Source organism: Equus caballus, chromosome 14 (assembly GCF_041296265.1).
Source record: "Equus caballus isolate H_3958 breed thoroughbred chromosome 14, TB-T2T, whole genome shotgun sequence".
In the NCBI taxonomy this organism is placed as follows: domain Eukaryota; kingdom Metazoa; phylum Chordata; class Mammalia; order Perissodactyla; family Equidae; genus Equus; species Equus caballus.
Genome location: NC_091697.1, coordinates 73,848,926 through 73,868,057, shown reverse-complemented (window position 1 = coordinate 73,868,057; position 19,132 = coordinate 73,848,926). Strand labels below are relative to the sequence as shown.

Genomic DNA, 19,132 nt, shown 5'->3' with positions numbered 1-19,132 from the left:
TATCCTCCCCACTGGTGGAAGTGTGCTGAAGGCAAGGGTGAGGTCAACACTGAGAAGGAGCACATTCTAGGAATGCTGTAATTATGTCTTAAATAGTTCAAAGAAGACGTGGGGTTGGAGGACATGTCATTCTATATTTATACCGTACAATTCTGGACAGTAAATTTAACATGACCTGAAAACAAGTTATCATTTGCATTTTCCTGCATCTTCTATGTAAGACTTGCATTTCTGGACATTGTTAGCACAATTAAAACTTTTGTGAGAGTCATTGGAAGTCAATATTCATGGGCAGCATGATGGATGATGTAGTGTCAGGAGTAATGATGTAATCAGCATTAAATAAATGGAATTGGGGACCTGCAGAGGCAAGATCATCTAGATTTTTTTCAATACAAACAGGTTTCGAAGAGCCATGGCATTGTGAGTAATAATAGCATTGCTACATTTTTCTCACAGTGGGTGATATGAAATTAGCCAGGAATGATGCATATGGCAATAAAGAACGTGAATTGGTGATTCCTGGACCTGGACAGGAAGAGATGGTGCCTGGACACTAAGAAGAAACTTCACATTAGAAAATAAACCAATATATATCTCTACCTGTTTTCTCTCTTCATTGAAAATTGCTGTACTACATGAGCCCATGAATTCTGTGTTACGTTTAAAAAATCAAATTGCTGGAATTATCCCTTACAGGCTGGGGATGGTGCAGTCGGGGAGGGTATTTATTAGTGGTACTCAGGAAATAAGATGCTCTCTGCACTGTTCGTTGGAGGATTTGTGTCTAGCTTAGATGCAAAGCTGGAATTCACTCTCCCCAATAAGAAAGATAGGAACAGGAAGCACCCTACTTCTCAGCAGAGAGAGCGAGCAAAAGAGGGAGGAGAGAACGTGGAAGAGAAGCCTGAGAGGCTACAGGCATAGAGAAATCGCCCCTTGAGTGAGAAGTTACTGGCAGGAGATATACGGTTAGCAAAACTGGAGGAAAGCAATCTGTTAAGTAGAAGATGACCACCCGTCTTTTAAAATATGTGTTATGTGTATTTGGGGACACAAAGAGTCAGCATTTTCTGCAACTAGTAATTAGGACCTTTTGGAGAAGGACATGTCTGTCCATCACAGAGCAGGCCTATGTGTGACGGAGAGCAATGTGAGAGATGTGAGGATGACGTATAGTGGACAATGCAAGACAAAGATAAGTCCAGATTATAAGTGAACCAGGCAGTACTCTTATTAATTGAGGCCATGTTTTCTTTTGTCCAGAGATTTGTTGTATCTCTAATTCACTTAATTTTCAAAATAGTTATTGATAGATTCTTTTACTACATTTGCAAGCTGTTGTTATTTTTTCCTCTATGCTTGGAGGTCTGCTTGTATTCGAAGCAAGCAGGTGCATTCTTGGTATAGCCTCATCTATAGTAAGACGAGTTCAAATACTCAGTGGGGTACATTTTCTCAATGCTTTCTGTCAGATCAAATAAAAAGGTCCCACATGATGCCTTAGGCCTTTTTCTTTTTTGACTTTGACTTCTGGACACTTTGAAAGATTCACTCCACTCAGTTGTATTTCTCCTAGTCTGTATGCTTCTACTTCCAATTATTAACAAATGCCTGTAAAATTTTCCCCCTCAGGGACTCCCTGTGGAGTTACCCTAGTTTCTTGATATTTTTTTTCCTTATTCTTACTAATTGGGATTTTTGGCTATACCCGGTCTCGTCAGTCATACAGCTGCTCGTTCAACTCATCTAATCCTTAACTACCTTCTTTCCTTCCCAAGGTTTTGCAGTAGAAATGTTCTCATATTGAAAATCTCTGTCTTGTAATCAAAGTGTCACAAATACCTCATACTTGTTGTAGTTTATAAAATGTTTATTATGTGTATATGTTTCGTTGGATTCCCTCATTTTCTGGTAGTTTGATCAGCTAAGATGCTTTCCATAAAAAGACAATATTGAGGGGCCTGCCTGGTGGCATAGTGGTTAAGTTTGTGTGCTCTGCTTCAGGGTTCGCAGGTTCAGATCCCGGGTGTGGACCTAGCACCACTTGTCAAGCCACGCTGTGGTGACATCCCACATAAAATACAGGAAGATTGGCACAGATGTTAGCTCAGTGACAGTCCACCTCAAGAAAAAAGAAGGAGATTGACAACAGATGTTAGCTCAGGGCCAGTCTTCCTCACACACACACACACACACACTCACACACACACACACACACAAGACAATATTAAGGTGAAGATGATAAGTAGATAGAAATTACTAAAGGGACCACTGCAAAAGTTATTGGACATTCAAACAAAAGAAAAAGAAAAGGACCTTCAAATCACTCTTTATAAAACAAGTTTTCCTCCAATATCACAAATAATTATTGAATATTGCTAACTTTTCTTTTAAGACCCAGAAAAGAAAAATCACAGAACTACATAGATATTTGCAAAACTGGAATTCACTGTGGGCATTGAGGTAAGGGACACCATGTACCTTTGGAGAATCTAAATTACCACAAGTAGAAACTGCAATTTCAGAAACATGATCTGCCCCCTGGAATTTACTGTGAGTAGTGAAGTAAGGGATGTTGTGTGTGCCTTTGGAGAATATAAATTATTACAAGTAGAAACTATAACCTCAACCCCCCTACCCCAGCCACAGATACCTGTTCAACTTCGTCTCCTATTACTGTGCACCTTACTCTCTGCTCCAGTCACAGTGGCGTCTTCCCTGGTCTGCGGGAAACACTTGTCTCTGGAAGGTGCGATCGCCATTTCCTCTGTTCTGAATGTCCTCCTCCCAGAAACCTGCGTAGCTTGCTTCTTCACTTTTCAGTCTTCCATCAAATCTTTCCAGCTCAATGTGGCTTTTCTTCCTTGACTAAATTATGTAAAATTGGCATTCACCTCCAATACACACACACACAAACACACACACCCTGTCTTCTCTACTTTATTTTCCTTCTCAGCATGATGACATCTATTATTGTAAATATTTTATTTATCTGTCTTGTTATTTATCTTTCCCCTTCACCAGATGTAGGCAGATGAAGATTGTTTTCTCTTCTGATCTCTGCTGTATCCCCAGCACAGAATAGTGCCTGAGGCATAGTAGGCCCTCAGTAAATATTCGTTGAATGAATAAATGAGACTCAATTCGAAGGGCACTTGGTTACCTGGAATTTTGCTCTAATCTGTATATATTGGAGAAATAGTGTCATAACAGAATATGTTAAGCTCAGGGGCTAGTTATCAAAAATATGTTCATCATAGGTATTAGGCTAAAAGTTAAAAACAAAAAACGGCAAAGAACTTTTAGTCACCTTCTCGAAAGGTCGTGCTAAGTGATCTGGTGCTTTTCTTGGGAAGGTGGGACCACTCTCCTCTATGTTGTCTTGAGATCTCAGCTGAAATCAAGATAGAAACTTCCATTTTTGTATCCTATTACATTAGGATTAATGTGTTTAAAAATTCATTCTAATCAACATCTCTGATGTTAAACTGAATAAAACAGTGAAAATGAAATTGGAGGGAACGTTGCTCCCAATACATTCTGAAATAAATAGGAAAAATGCTCCTTTCTATTACTGATGCTTTCCACTCTACAGCTTCCTAAAAAGGGAGGTTCCCTTGTTTTATGGTTTCTCTCCATCTCTTTAAATCTGCAGCACAACTGGAAGCAGAGTCTTGAAGTCAACCCAGAATCAGCGAGGGGTAATTTTAATAGCAGTTGGCATTTGTTGAACAATTACCACATGCCAGCTATGGTTCTAAGCACTTTATGTGTAATTACTAGTAAATCATTACACATATCCTGTAAGTTAGGAAATATAATTACCCCGCTTGGCAAACAGGCTTCTGAGGTTCAGAGAGTGTAAGTCACTTATTCAAGTCACAGAGCCATCAAGTATTTAGAGCAAGAGCAGACTCCCAGTTGCAGTGGAAGCAATATTGTATTATGAGCCAGGGTATCTGGCGCAAATCATACTTCTGCATCCATCTATGCCTGTGGATGGGAGTAGATATTTTTAACTTCTCAGAACATCAGGGTCACATCTGTTAGTGAGAGATTTGAGAAGTGGGCTAAAGATAACAATTCAAGTGTATTTAAGCCTGGTCAGAATTCTCTGTTTGATATGTGGATCCAGATAAAGTTTTTGGCGGTTTATTAATTAAAAGTCAGTACTTTTTTTCCAGAACTACTACTATAAAAAAGGTAAAGTGATTGTATTAGTTTCCTAGAGTTGCCATAATGAAGTACCACGATATAGGTAGCTTAAAAAACAGTTTATTGTCTTATAGTTTGGGAGCCCACAAGTCTACAGTCAAGGTGCTGGCAGGGCCAGTCTCCCTCTGAAACCTGTAGGGGAATCCTTGTCTCTCCCGGCTTCTGGTCACCCCAGGCATTCCTTGGCTTGTACCTGCGTTGCTCCTACCCTCCAACTTCACATGGTGTTCTCCCTGGGTCTCATCACATCATCTTCCCCCTGGGTGTCTCTGTCTCTGTGTCCAAATTTCTCCAAATTTTATAAGGACAGCAGTCATATTGGATTAGGGCCTACGCTAATAACTTGTTTTACCTTGATTAACTCTGTAAAGAGAGAAACGATTCAACCTATAACAGTGGTTCCATGGATTCATGTTCTCTTTGGGACTCATGTTAAGATTAGACCTTAGTGCTCTGTTTAGAGTCTGCCTGCCCTCTCTCAAAGGGATCCTTACACTAAAGCAATCTGGATTCTTTACTCAGGTTATTTTCTGTCTAATACTTAAACAGAACATCAAATGAAAGAAATCTCAAAGACAATTCTAATCGAAATCTTATTTGAGCTTTCTTCTCTTCGGTAATTCCTCCAAGCCTACTCCAAATTCAGAGTAATACTTAATTTCCCTCCCAAGGTAAAGTAAAACTGTGATTTTCTAGATAAAAGGGTCTTTGATTGTGCTACCTCTATTAGTCAGGGTCCTAGCTAAAAACAGATGGCGCATTCAAATTAAGATAATTCAAGGAGGATTTAATAAAGGATAATTTACAATTTGCTGTCCTGGGCTAACAACCACAGAGCCGTTACCACTCCTAGATCCAAAGGAAGGAGATGAGGGAGCAGTTACTGGAAAGAGTAGCAATACCTTTGATTGTAGGACACAGGAGGGAGCAAGCAGAGTGGATACCATAACCTTACTCTCCTTGTTCTTTCCTAAATCCTGCTGTGGCTCTCCATTAGCCAAACTCAACTGGAATCCAGAGTAAAAGAGAGCCCTTTGATATAGCCCATACATGTCATACTTGCAAGACACAGGGTGGAGAAAGGTGGAGAGCAGATATGAAGTGTATCAGAAGATATCCAGCACAGCTAGTCCCTTTTGCCTCTCAGTATCTATTCTTTCCTTCCTCTGGTTGAAACCAAGCAAAGGGGATGCAAGAAATACCATCAGCTACCTTATTAGAGATGATGCCAATATGTCATATGCCCACTTAAAATATTATATGCCACTGATGCTCTTTCACATAAGATAGCAAGAAAAAAAAGTATAAGAGAGTTAGAGGAACAATTTAGTGATATAAAATATAGCTTCTAACATCCCTGACTCTGTAGTTGTTTACACAGCCTTCTTCCTTCCTAATCATAGCAGCCTTCTTTTACCACCCATTCCATGTTCCCCTTCCCTCACCGCTACAACCTCAGCGGGTGACCTAGTTCTCTATTCCTATAGGATCTGATTCTTCAGTTGTCTTGTTTCTGTTAGATCACTGAAGCTTCTCATTGACCACAAACACTGGATAAGGAGAGGCTAAGAGGTGACCCAGTGAATCGCTGGCTTTCACACGTAGTCCTCCGTGTGCCAGTAACCCAATTTGCTCCTTGTCCGGGTCAGTAATCTTGGCCAGTACAGAGATTTGCTTCCCACACTGTTGGCTTAGTGGCCAACAGTAGTGAAGAACCCAAAATGATCTGGGAACATTCTGCTTCCATTTCATTTCACATAAGTCTGTTGTCTGGTAGACTCACTCCCTCTGTGGATCCTAGGACATCCAAACATATCAAGCCCAAATTTCTTCAAGAGAGTTATTAGATGAAATTGTGAGAGGAGTTCACTCTCACCTCCACTCTTGTTCCCAACCTCATTCATTCTGGCAATGAGGGAGACCACACCAAATATTAACTGTTAATTTAAGACATACCTCATCCTTTAGCATATCACCCTGACCTTGCTCTCTAGTACACCAGCTCCTGCCATCATTTAAGAATGTGAAAAAGTTGCTGTTTACAATTTTGTTTTTCTCATATAAAGTTTAATAACTCCAAAAGGTCATACTTAGTTCGTTTATAATCAGACTATTCTACAAGATGCATGAACACTGATGCTCTATTGAAAATAATCTTTTACACACCCTGATCTGCGTGAGAAGAGAGAGATTCTACTCGTATACCCTTTGTACCCACTGCTGATTAGGATCACTTCAAAGCCAGAAAAACCAAAAAAAACATGTTTTGTGGTTTTCCTACCTTTGCCTAAATTTAAGAAACATAATTAATGAATTTGTATCTGATTAGGGCGTTATTTGAAGTTTTATAGTTAGTCATCTAAGTCTGTTATTTGTAATAGTTTTTGATTCCAATTAGACTTATTTTTAATTTCTGAGATAAGAACCACTAGAGGTAGAACATGGCCTAGTGAATAGACTAATACTGTCCAGCGAATTTTATTTTTATGACTCTTTTTGTACCATGTGATTTATCTGCCATTTTGCATATGTTCTTTAAATTTGTTTAGCATGCTGTATATTTTTTTTCTTTTGTTTTACAGTTATGTGAATAGTTCTATTTTTTTTTTCCTGTTTTTCTGTTATTCATCCTTGATTAGGTATAGATCTACTCAAGCCTGTAGTCTCTCTAAGAATAAAGGAGTATGTTTTCCTTAGCTTTCTTTCCTGGTTACCTATGCGCTAATAGAACTTAAGCAGGATGGGAAAATGCGGGCTGGTGCTATTATTTCATTCATTCAAGAAATTGAGGACCATGGGGGGGATTTGGGGCTTTGGATCTTCCTGTTGGAGCTGCTCAGACAGGATCCAGCTCTCCCTTTCTGGTCTACCAAAATTTGGGGTCTGCTGCCCAGCTCTGGTGGATGAACATCATGTAATTCTGCTTCTTTGACTGCATGGAAGGCTGTTTTGCCACCTCAGCTCTGTAGACTTTCTACCACCTCTGAATTGCAGAATTGGATGTAGATTTAGTCTATTTTTGTGCCTGTGGTCCATCTGGATCTCCTTATCTCGCTTTGCTTCTCTTCATCTCTGCTCACTGTATGAGAAAGCTTATATACTTTGCAGTGTTTGTCTTTCACAGCCCATAACTAATACAATCCATCCAAGTGTGTAAGCAAAAATAAATGCGGAGAACCTAATTCTATGCATGTGTGACAAACACTGTTTATCTACAGAGGCACAGGTTTTCATAGAAGTCCATGTGACACAGTCATCCAAAAAAGCTCAGAGCTTTGATCTGACTACTCTAGTTGTACTGAGTAGCTCAGAGAGTTTGGCCTTAGCCTGGGACAAGCTTCAAACCATAGCAAATGAGTGACCTTAATTTTCTAGGTGAACATCCAGAAATAAATGGAAAACCTATATGGTTTCCAAAGCAGGTTTCTTAAAATGACATATTTAAATCCTGTCCAATATACTTTACAAAATTAAGAAACTAGTTATGGATGAGAATGCCTCTTTCTAATTCTTAATGTCTAATGTCTTGGTTTTTTAGAGAAGCATGGACTCTGATGTTTCATTACTATTTCAAATTGTCTTGATGGAGCCTGGTAACATAGATTCAAATGCCTGAAGGACCATGAATAAAGCATACGATAAATAGCAAAGCATCAAATTCAGTGCTGTCGAAATCAGTCTTAGATAAGGTCTGGTTTAATGTCCTTATTTATAATACGCAGGAGAAATGGCTTGCTAAAGAAATACACACAAACTAGCATATTTTGCATCAAGTGTAAGAATTGACCATAATTTCAGAAGGTCATACTTAGTTCATTTATAATCAGACTCTTCTAAAAGACACATGAACACTGATGCTCTATTGAAAGTGATCTTTCATACACCCTGATCTAAGGAAGAGAGAGATTCTTCTACTCATTTTCCCTTAGTACCCACTGCTGATTAGGATCATTTCAAAGCCATAGAAACCAAAACAACATGTTTTGTGGTTTTCCTACCTTTGCCTAAATTTAAGAAACATAATTAATGAATTTGTATCTGATCAGGGCATTATTTAAAGTTTGAGAATTAATCGTCTAAGTCTGTTATTCGTAATAGTTTTTGATTCCAATTAGGCTTATTTTTAATTTCTGAGATAGATTTATCTAACAGTATTTTAGAGCCATTAGAGGTAGAACATGGCCTGGTAAATAGACTAATACTGTCCAGGGAATTTTATTCTTATGACTCTTTTTGTACCATGTGATTTATCTGCCATTTTCTTTAAAAATGTTTTCTTGAAAATTATAGTCATAATAGTGATAGGAATTTTACTTTGTACAGGCACTGACTAGATTTGATTTGCTATTTTGGTTGTAATTATTGGTGTTCCTTGTAATTATTTGTTTGAGGAATAAAAACTTGGGGAACTCAACTCCATGTGTTGTCCTGACCATTGTCCCCCTCCCCCCAGCCCCGTGTCACAGAGAGGTCCAGAGAAGCATGTGCTGTGCTGCTCACTTCCTGGTGAGCCTGCGTTATCGGGACGTCAGAGTCCCACAGCTTCCGCAGTGGCTGTTAAAAGCTTTATACTCTTGGTGACCTCTCTGGTGTCACTTTGTGATCTGTGAAAGCTGCCCCAGGGTTGGATAAAAGATAGTCACATGGGGAATTAGATTACAAATAAGTGAAGATCTTAACAGTTATAGAAAAACAAAAAAATGTTTAGTAGTAATACCATATTTCTTCAGATTATCAATGCCTACTCTCATTATATGCATCTTTACTATGTGAGGAACCTGTTGGTATTTTACTGATGGTTAAAGATGCGTATAGATTCTGATTTTTTTTTTTTAACATATCACAAGGAGGTAGCCAATATATTTCTGGTTTGTTATTATACAGAGGCAGTATCTCTAATTTGCTTATTTTGACTCAATATAAGGATCACATCTGTCTAATTATACAACTTCATTGCCCCTGCCCCATATTGACCGGATGTAAACCACATGGCTCCCTGCTCACAGATTCTTAAGTTTATCTTGAGATATTTTACCAGCTTCCCTCTCCACCCAGCTCTGGGAGAGGCTCAGGGCTGAGGCCTCCGCACTTCTGTTTCTCCAGGCTAGTTAATCTACCCTCAGAAAGAGTTTTTAATTACCATTTTGTATAGCAGGAATTTCATATCCTATGGTTTATAGTAAAAATCCATATGCTTAGTCCTCTTAGCTTTGGTTCTTGATACTTAATGGGGAATTTTTGATTTTAGAAAACTTCTTTTCTCTCTGAAGTATGTGTCTCTTGTAATTGAAAGCTTGACTTTTTTTTCTTTTCCTTTTTCTTCTCCCCAAAGCCCCCGGGTATATAGTTGTATATTCTAGTTGTGGGTCCTTCTAGTTGTGGCACGTCGGACGGCACCTCAGCGTGGCCTGACGAGTGGTGCCATGTCCGCGCCCAGGATCCGAACCAGCGAAACCCTGGGCTACTGAAGTGGAGCGCACAAACTTAACCATTTTTGGGCTGGCCCAAAAGCTTGACTTTTTTCTGAAATGGACTTCAACAATCTATTTTGCAATACTTTTCCTTTGCATTCCAGCTCTAATAATCCTTATCTTCCTCAAAGCAATGAATGTCTTTTGCTGAACTGAGGGAAAGCCAAAAACAAGGAAATGTGAAAAAGCAAAGTACATTATTCACTATTTCTCTATTCTAAAATAGTGGGAAAAACATGGAATTGGAGGATTTCTGGTTAAAGGTAGGGCATGAACACAGATATCTAGCACCCATATGTATATACATACTTTCCAAATTATTTCCTAAAACCTCAGTAAAATAAATGTAGAAGGATTTTATTTTTACTGAGACATAATTGACATATAACATTATATTAGTTTCAGGTGAACAGCTTAATGATATGATATTTGTATACATTGCAAAATGGTCACCACATTAAGTCTAGTTAATATCTGTCACCATATGTAGTTAAAAAATTTTTTTTACTTGTGATGAGAACTTTTAAGATCTACTCTCGACTTTCAAATATGCAATACAGTAGTATTAACTATAGTCACCATGTTGTCCATTACATCCCCAGGACTCATTTATTTTATAACTGTATTTGTACCTTTTGACCTCCGTCTCCTTTTCACCCACCGTCTACCCCCCACCTCTGGCCACCATTAATCTATTCTCTTTTCTATGAGTTTGGGTTATTTGTTTTTTGATTCCCCAAAATAACTAAGATTATATGGTATTTGTCTTTCTCTGTCTGACTTATTTCACTTAGCATAATGCCCTTAAGGTCCATCCATGTTGTTGCAGATGGCAAGATTTCCTTTTTTTGTGGATGAATAATATTCCACTATAGATTTACACCACGTTTTCTTTATACATTCATCCATCAGTGGACACGTAAGTTGTTTCCACATCTTGACTATTGTAAATAATGCCAAATGAACTTGGGGGTGCATATTATCTTTTTGAATTAGTGTTTTTGTTTTCTTTGGATAAATATCCAGAAGTGGATTTGCTGGATCATGTGGTGGTTCTATTTTTAATTTTTTGCAGAGTTTCTGTACCATTTTCCATAGTGGCTGCATCAATTTACATTCCCACCAACAGTGTACGAAGGTTCCCTTCTCTCCACATCCCCTCCAACATTTGTTATTTATCTTTTTGATAATAGCCATTCTAACAGGTATGCAGTGATAGCTCATTGTGGTTTTGGTTTGCATTTCCCTGATGATTAGTGATATTGAGCACCTTACCATGTATTTGTTGTCCGTTTGTATGTCTTCTTGGGAAAAATGTCTGTTTAGATCTGCCCATTTAAAAAATCAGATAGTTTGGTTTTTTGCTATTAAGTTGTATGAGTTCTTCACATATTTTGGATATTAATTCTTTATCAGATATATGATTTGCAAATATTTTCTCCCATTCAGTAGGCTGCTTTTTCCTTTTGTTGATGGTTTCCTTCATTGTGCAGAAGCTTTTCAGTTTGATGTAAGGTATAAGATAGAGATAGGGAGAAGAGGCAACAACATCAGGAGTATTTTAGAAATAAGAAAAAGACTTAGTAAGTCTGAAAGAGCTGAATCTTAAGCCATTCGTGAAGAAACGCAGAAAGCACACTCATTTGCACAATAGAACCCAAAATACGCTCAGGAACTGGCGCCTCAGATACCTCAGAAAGTGGGGGTGAAAATGGTGCTAAAACCAACAGGATTGGCTGAAAGACTCTTAGGGAAGCAGTTTCCCCTGCCATTCAATTCTGCCCCTGCTCTAACCCAACAGTAAACTGAAGATTCTTCTCTGTAGATAATAAAGTATATTTTTCTTTCTAGATAATAAGCCATGTGTTGCTGAACTGGGCACAAATGAGGGGAGAGACCCAAACTGAAACCAGGATGTTAAATGAAAGGTTACATCTGAATATTATGATCCCCCTTCCCCCACAGACTTTTTTCCCACTGGGCTTCCAAAACTTGAGTGATTGGAAGATTATTTTCTGGGATTTTTGACAGACCTGAGAGGAAATCTTTAAAGATACAGATATCAGAGTTTCTGTAATGAAAAAGACTAGCCAGATCCCCCCTCATAAAGGTCATTGTCCAGCAGCTCACAGAATTTCCAGTATTTTAGGTATGAGCAGATAGGCAAGAATTAATATCTGAGGAAGTATCTAACATAAAAGAGATCAGAACAAGCAAACAAAACTGATAAGAAACAGAGAATTAACAGGAAAATGAAAGCTTTAAAAAAATGATCATCAGTATTCTCAGATATAAGAAAAAATATCAGATCTGTGACACAAGAACAAGATGTGATTTTTAAAACAATAGGCAGAGAAGAGCTGTTGGAAGTTAACATATACATATAGAAAACTGAAAAGTAAGTTTAGAAATTCAGTAGTGGAGACACAATATCTGAATAATGAGACTTATAGAAAGAGAGAACAGAGAAAGTGGAAAGAAGGAAAATATTAAAGAATTAATTCAAGAAAAATTTCCAGAAATGAGGAACTGTTTCCAGGTTGAAAGGGTGAATTGAATATCCAGAAGAGATGCAAACAGATTCAAACTAGCATCATGCATCAAACTAGCATTCAAGACATATCATCATGAAACAGAACACTGGAGACAAAAAGAATGTCCTAGAAACATCAAGAGGGGTGGGGTTGGTGATTGTAACATATAAAGGATCAGAAATCAGTTTTCCGTGGGAAACTAGTACAGTTATTAAATCTGAAGAAAACAAAAAGTCATACAAGTTATGCAAAAAGCTATGCAATATAATCAGAGTATACTACTTCACTACAAATATTAAATACTCGTAAGAATGTAAAACACTGAATATACTATGTTACTATGTGAGGAGGAGGATGGAAGGAGGAGAAGCATAGACATGATGAAAGACCTTGATTTTCATCTTTCATCATGAAAAGCCAACAGTTAATCTCAATCCCCATCACCCACTCCCTCCTTCTCTTCCCAATTGGGTAGTACACTGTAAACAGGATTATTTGGGGATGTGGAGATAAATGCCAATAGAAACAGCTCCAAGATTTATAGGCAGTTAACTCTGGGGCTTCAAAATAGTGGAAAGGAAAGCTATAAAGAGTAATAGTTTTCATAATAAGTCCTTTAGAAAAATTTAGCACTTAAAACTGTGTCTGTATATCATTGATTAAAACAAACCTAATTAAAAGCAAAAAGAAACAGCGTGGGATTGGAAATAAAACTGTGTTTCAATTCCAAGTCTGTTGTTTCTTTACTGGATGACTTAGCTTCTCTGAGCGTCTCTTTCTTCACAAGAAAAATCATGACTAAATGAAATAATTTATGTAAAGCACTTAATTACAGTAAGTGCTAACCTTAAGTATGCTGTAATAAATGACAGGCATTAAACTTAGGTTTATATGTTTTCTAAGCCTCTGAGAAGGAAACTTTGGGTTAGAGAGGTTCAGTAACTATTTCAGTCCCACAGCTCAAAAGCATAAAAGCCTGATTCAACTCAGGGAGTTCGAGCTCATGGTTCACCACCATATTGCCTTCTCTTTCCTGCTTTTCCTTGCAGGTAGGAACTAATTCTTCCATCTTATTCCAAATATCTAGTAGAGCACCAGACTCAAAATAAGCAATCAATGTTTGAATGAAGATTATTAGGCTGTGAGTTAAATAGTTTTTCCCTCTAATTTAATCATTTTCTTTTATATGCACAGGCTGGGATGTGCACCTGTTTTAGTTTACAGAATAAAGATAAAAATGTCTGCAATGTCTATTGCAATACACTATTTTAAAAATAATGTCAACCCATCCCAAGCTTGTTAATATATGCAAAAAATATTTCTTAAAACTCTGTGGCAATTTTCCTTCAGTAAGGAGTCCATATGTTTGCCCCCTTATTTCCCTTTTCCTTCCCTAAGTAGATATGAGTCCTTCATGCACACATCACATAGGGGAGCATATAGCAGACGCTGGATACATAATTTTAACTTGTGTTGACTTGAAATAAACCAATCGCATAGATGTTATCCTGGGTGAGAAATTTGCCAAAAAGGACCTAAGAATAGATTAATAAAGATTTTCTGTAGCATCATGAAGCCTAAATATAATAGTCTGTATATAGGACAGGATGGTAATAATTCTTATCTAAGTCTTGCAGAAATGCAGTGTGCTAAGTACTGTTAAGTTCTGACCACCTCGTTAACTCTAGAAATCTAGAAGGAATCAGAAAAAGAAGAATGATAAGGAGCTGGCAAAATCATTTATGAGAAAAGATTAAAATAATGAAACAAGAATAACTTCGATAAATAGTGATGAAGAAACATAATATTGCATATCTGGAAAATGGAAACATTAGAAGAAAAGTTGGGGGCAAACAATGGGAAAAGTAATTATGATGACAGTACATTTAAGTTTGTTGTTTTTAAACCAATTGCTATAAAGGGTATGTAGAAACATTAAGTAGCATTTTAAACGGAACTAAGTTAAATATAATCTTCCAAAGAACAAAATTCTAGGAAAATAAACTAACTTATTGCTTCTATCTTGATGTTTACCGTAGGTGGTCAAAATTTGCAATAATCCTTCTAGTTTATTTCTTTTTTCACGATATTAATATTTAAATTTAAAACTAAAAATATTTAGTTGGTACTTTTCAACTGGTTGAGAATATTTCGGACCAGCTCTTTAAACTGTGCAGCTCGTTGTTAGAAAACAGAGTGACAGTGATCCAGTGCGCTAGTGCTATGCAGAGTTCCAAAAGCAGAAGAAATAAATACTGTCCATTCTGCACCAGAAGTGTTACCTGTTCCAATATCTGTGTTATATCCTTAACTCAAGTCATTGGGCTGATGTAATACTACTTGAAACGTACAATTCCTTGGAATTTTCTCTCTTACCTGGCTAGAATACAACTTAAAGTATTTTCATGAAGATATGTAGATGGTATTTCTTCTCTGTCCTTCGCTTTTCTGAGAATTTTGTGTTGTTTTCACATAATAATAAATGATTTGATAGACATGAAACTGAGTAGAACCATTTTTACTGAGGTCTCTGTAAGTTTTCCATTGTCTTCTGGCATTATGTGTTGCTAAAGAAACCTGAAACGGATCCAGCTTCCTCTCCAACTACCCTTACCCCCCGACCCCTGACTTTTTAAATTTGAAACACAAACATGACAAGAAAGTAAAACATATTCACAATTCTTGCATCTTGTTTTGAAACACACATGCCAACAGCTTATAATATTTATATATAGTTTGCAGTGATATAGGATATCTATTTTAGAGGCTAAGTAATATAGTATATTTTTCATGAACTTTCACTATGCTTATACAGCCATATCTACACATCCATATTTACACTTGTACATTTATTTTTAAAAAATCGGAAGTTACTCTACATATTGATTAACTGGTTGCTTTCTTAATCTAACAATGTCATAAGCTTTGTTTGAGATCAGTTCATATAGCTGTTCATGTAGAATATCCACAATTAAACGAAAAGGCAATTAAAATACTCCTGCTTTCCAACTATATGTCTAGATGAGACCAGATTTTTTTTCATATGCTTCAACCAAAGCAGCATATTTCAACAGATTGAATGCAGAAACATATAGGAAAATACAGTTGTTTTCTATTGTCAGACATTAAGATTTGCAATACATATAAAACAGTGCCACTCTTCTCACTCTTTTTTGTTTTTACAAAGCAATTATTTTTCATATAAATGTTGTCTTATAATAAAATGGTTTTCTTATTGTTAATTTAAAATTAATTAATAAATGCATATTTAAAAGATTTCTCACTGGTAATTTCCTGCATAGTAAATAATGGTAAATAGAACCCATGTAGACAGAGACTTTCTTGGGATCCTCAGTAATTTTTAAAATTGTGAAGTGATCTTGAGACTAAAATTTGTAGATTTGTTGGCGTACAGAATGAGGTTTATTTTCAAACAGCCAAACCACAGCCACTCAATAAACCCTTTGCAGCTAGACCTGGAATGCCTGTGTCTACACGGCCAACTCCTAGTTGCTAGCTTAGTGCTGCGTGGGCTTGCCTGATACCCTCTATGGATCTGCCCGAGTTAGGGACTTTGTCACATCCCTTCCCACACCCTGGACCCACGAGTTCTTCCCGAGTTGTTTGCCTCAGCAAGATACTTCAGTATAAAAGCAATGTCTAGACATGGAATAATTAATCCCTAAAAGATACTATGAGTAATTTGATTCCAATATTTAAGACCCCATCTATATAAATGCGTTAGCATTTTACCACCTACATTTTAGATAGAAATTTCTACTTTGATAACAATGTAAATTTCTGGTTTGATAAAAACAAGCAAATTGACTCAAGTAAGAACAAAATTACACAAATAACTCAAATTCTGTAAATTGATGTTGGCTTATGAACATTTTAGAATTTGTTTGCTTTTCTTTTCTGTGTGCTTATCAATGGCTATTGAGAAATAAAACCAAGAATATTTTTATTGATTCGTATAGATCAGTCTGTTGCAAAAAGTTACTGTCATCCTCATTATTTTTAAAAAGCAAATACCAATGAGAAACTTTCAGGTATAAAAGAGATCTGAGTTCTACTTGAATAGAGTAGGGAAAAAAGTGATTATTTTTTTGGCTTTCTCTTTCTGGCAATAAAAATCACAGAGCGTGAAGGACTTTCGAGTTAATCCTGTCTCTCATTTTTTAAATTTTTGAAACTAAGTTAAAGATTAAATGGCAACAGATCAGGGACAAAACTAGGTGCCACCCCCCTCCTGCTTGAATCCAGGGTGTTTCCGTTACACTATTCTGCCTGTCCAGTTCCCCTTCCTCCCGCCATGTGGGATAGTAAAGGGGTTGCAATGAGAAGAGTCAGGAAAATCAAGTTGTGGGTTTGGAGTTGCTTGTCTGCTTTTGCTATCCATAACAGTTTCAGCTGTGTCAAAGAAGAACATGTAGAAGAGAGAGATGTCCTGGAAAAAAAAAAGGTCAGTTCAGTGAACACTGCAATCAAATTGAGCATATGATGATGTACAGATACCTTATCCCCAAAATAAAAAGCTTAATGAATTTTTTTCCTTCTCGGCTGTTGGTAAGGTGTTCTACAGCCACCGCCTCAGCTGCCGCTGACACAGAACTTAGAGTTTGGAAATACCTCTTTCCATCCTACTTCAATGTCTTATCCAGGAGTATGGCTTTAGAATTGTTGGAATTGTCTAGAAGAATAAAATCTCTGCATGGTACTACAGGGAATATGCACTCTCTTTATCACTTTCTGCAATTAAAATAGGAAATTAAAATACTAATGTTTGTGTTTATCCAATGTTAATACTGTATCTTCATAGATAAAAATGAGGAAATTAAACTGTTCTTGTTCTCAGAGTGGTAAGATAGTGACAGATAAATTATTTGTTTTTACTCATGTGGAGCTAATCCCTATTTTTCAGTTTAGCATTTCTTCTTAAATATTAAAAAAAGATATTAAAACAGAAACTCAAAGCTCAGATGTTATAGATGAGAATAAATGCCTTGGAATAGGAATGAAAATGTCTCAGTTATAGTTCTAATTACCATTTTGTTTCTGCTACATTAATTTAGATTCAGATTGCTATAGGGGAAATGTCACCTTTTTTAAGTCATGTTTTAGGATTCAAAAAATGTTAATATGACCATGAAAAGCATTTAGATAACAAATTTTCATTTCAGTACAGTGAACACTTAAAAATTGTTTTATCTACACTTCATACTATTCTTGAGAGTATTTCTTTGGTAGTTTTCCCACTTTGCCAGAAATCCCAAAATAGCTCCAAAAAAGATCCTCTGATCTAACATTATGTTTAGGGGAGTTATTTGCACATATAGTTTTGTTTTGTTTTTTTTTTTTGGGTAAGGAAGATTGGCCCTGAGCTAACATCTGTTGCCAATCTTCCTCTTTTTGCTTGAGGAAGACTGTCACTGAGCTAACGTCTCTCCTGATCTTCCTCTATTTTGTATGTGGGATGCTACCACAGCACGGCTTGATGATCAGAGTAGGTCCTTGCCCAGGAGAAGAACGGGTGAACCCTGGGCTGCTGAAGCAGAGCATGTGAACTTAACTACTATACTTCTGGACTGGTCCTTGCATGTATGAGTTTTTATCAGTCTAGTGAGCACCTGCACAATAGAAATATTTGAAGGATGCTCTATTTGACTGTGACCTAGGCCATTGTGTTCCATTGTACTCTTCTTGTGTCATGTCTGTATTGGAGCATACTCTGTGGCAGGCTGTGTGCTTGGAGGAGCTGGGATTATCATGATGAACAAATGGGTTCCTACTGTCATAGAGAGCATAGTCTAGTGGGGAAAGAAAGACATGGCCTAGCTTGAGGGGCAGGGGAGTTATCTCTAAAGAAGAAATGATTGATCAGAGATCTGAAGGATGAGCAGGAATTATGTACACAAAGAGAAAAGGAAAACATGCTCCTGGAAGAGAGGAGAGCATGTAGAAAAGACTTGTGATGGGAGGGAGCATGGATAATCTGAGGAACTGAAAGAAGATCAATGTGGCGAAAGTGTTGAGAGAGGTCAAAGGGAGATAGGATGAGGCAAAAAGTATAAGAAGGTTGATGTGATAATCCAAAAAGGAGATGGCCTGAATGAGGCTAGTGACAATGGGGATAAAGAGAAATAGGCTAGAGTTGATTAGTATTGACAAGATGAGATTTTGGGTGTGAAAAGGCAAGAATCAAGAATAACACACAGGTTAGGCAGCTGGACAGATAAATGGTGGGGTCATTCCCTGAAATCGAAAACCTTGGGAGTTGGGACACCCATTGACAGTCAGCGAGTGTGGTTAGATGTATGAGTCAAAAGCTCAGGATATATTCAGTCAGCCCTGGAGATACAGATTTGACAGTTAATAGCATTTAGATGGTGTGGCAGATGTATTTCACTTGCTCTTTCAGAGGCACTTCTCACACTTCGCTGCCCTCTTCTCACTCCAGGCAGCTGACCTCTTTGGATAAATTGACAGACTTCTTTGCTCTCTGGTTTCAGATGAGGTTCTGCCAATAGGGACTCCTGTCAAGAACTGTGAAGAGCCTGAGATTTTACCCTACTTATAAGCAAATGAGTTAGCTTTCCATGGAAGCTAACAGAAGACACAGGACTCCTGATCAGAGATGAAGAACTATATTAATTACAGAAATAGGAGTAGCTAGAGATTCAGCATTTTCTTGTGTCTGTTCCTGAAACCCTAGTGCCCACAGGGCAATGGGAAGAAGGTCAGGTGACACCTGCACTTGAGAAGAACCTCGAGCTTAGGGAACCTGAATGTTTTGTAATGGGCTCTGGAGGAGGACACAATCTTTGTCTTCTAAGACTGGGTGCTATACCAACATCCTTGAAAAGATAGCCCAGAGCAAAGACAGTCAGTGCCTCTGCTCTCCAGATG

The 19,132-nt window shown here is 37.5% G+C and overlaps 1 protein-coding gene across 2 annotated transcripts in view; it reads left to right on the top strand.

The window, feature by feature from the left end:
• KCNN2 (potassium calcium-activated channel subfamily N member 2) overlaps nucleotides 1–19,132 on the top strand; it is a 406,407-nt gene that overhangs the window by 69,941 nt on the left and 317,334 nt on the right. Inside the window, exon 1 of one of the 2 annotated variants that reach the window (XM_023617854.2) lies at nucleotides 16,505–16,688. The exons of the other annotated variant lie outside the window; for it this stretch is intronic. The gene's annotated coding sequence lies outside the window, so the exon portion shown is untranslated. Of the gene's footprint in view, nucleotides 1–16,504; nucleotides 16,689–19,132 lie in introns of those variants that run through there. 2 annotated transcript variants of the gene reach the window in all.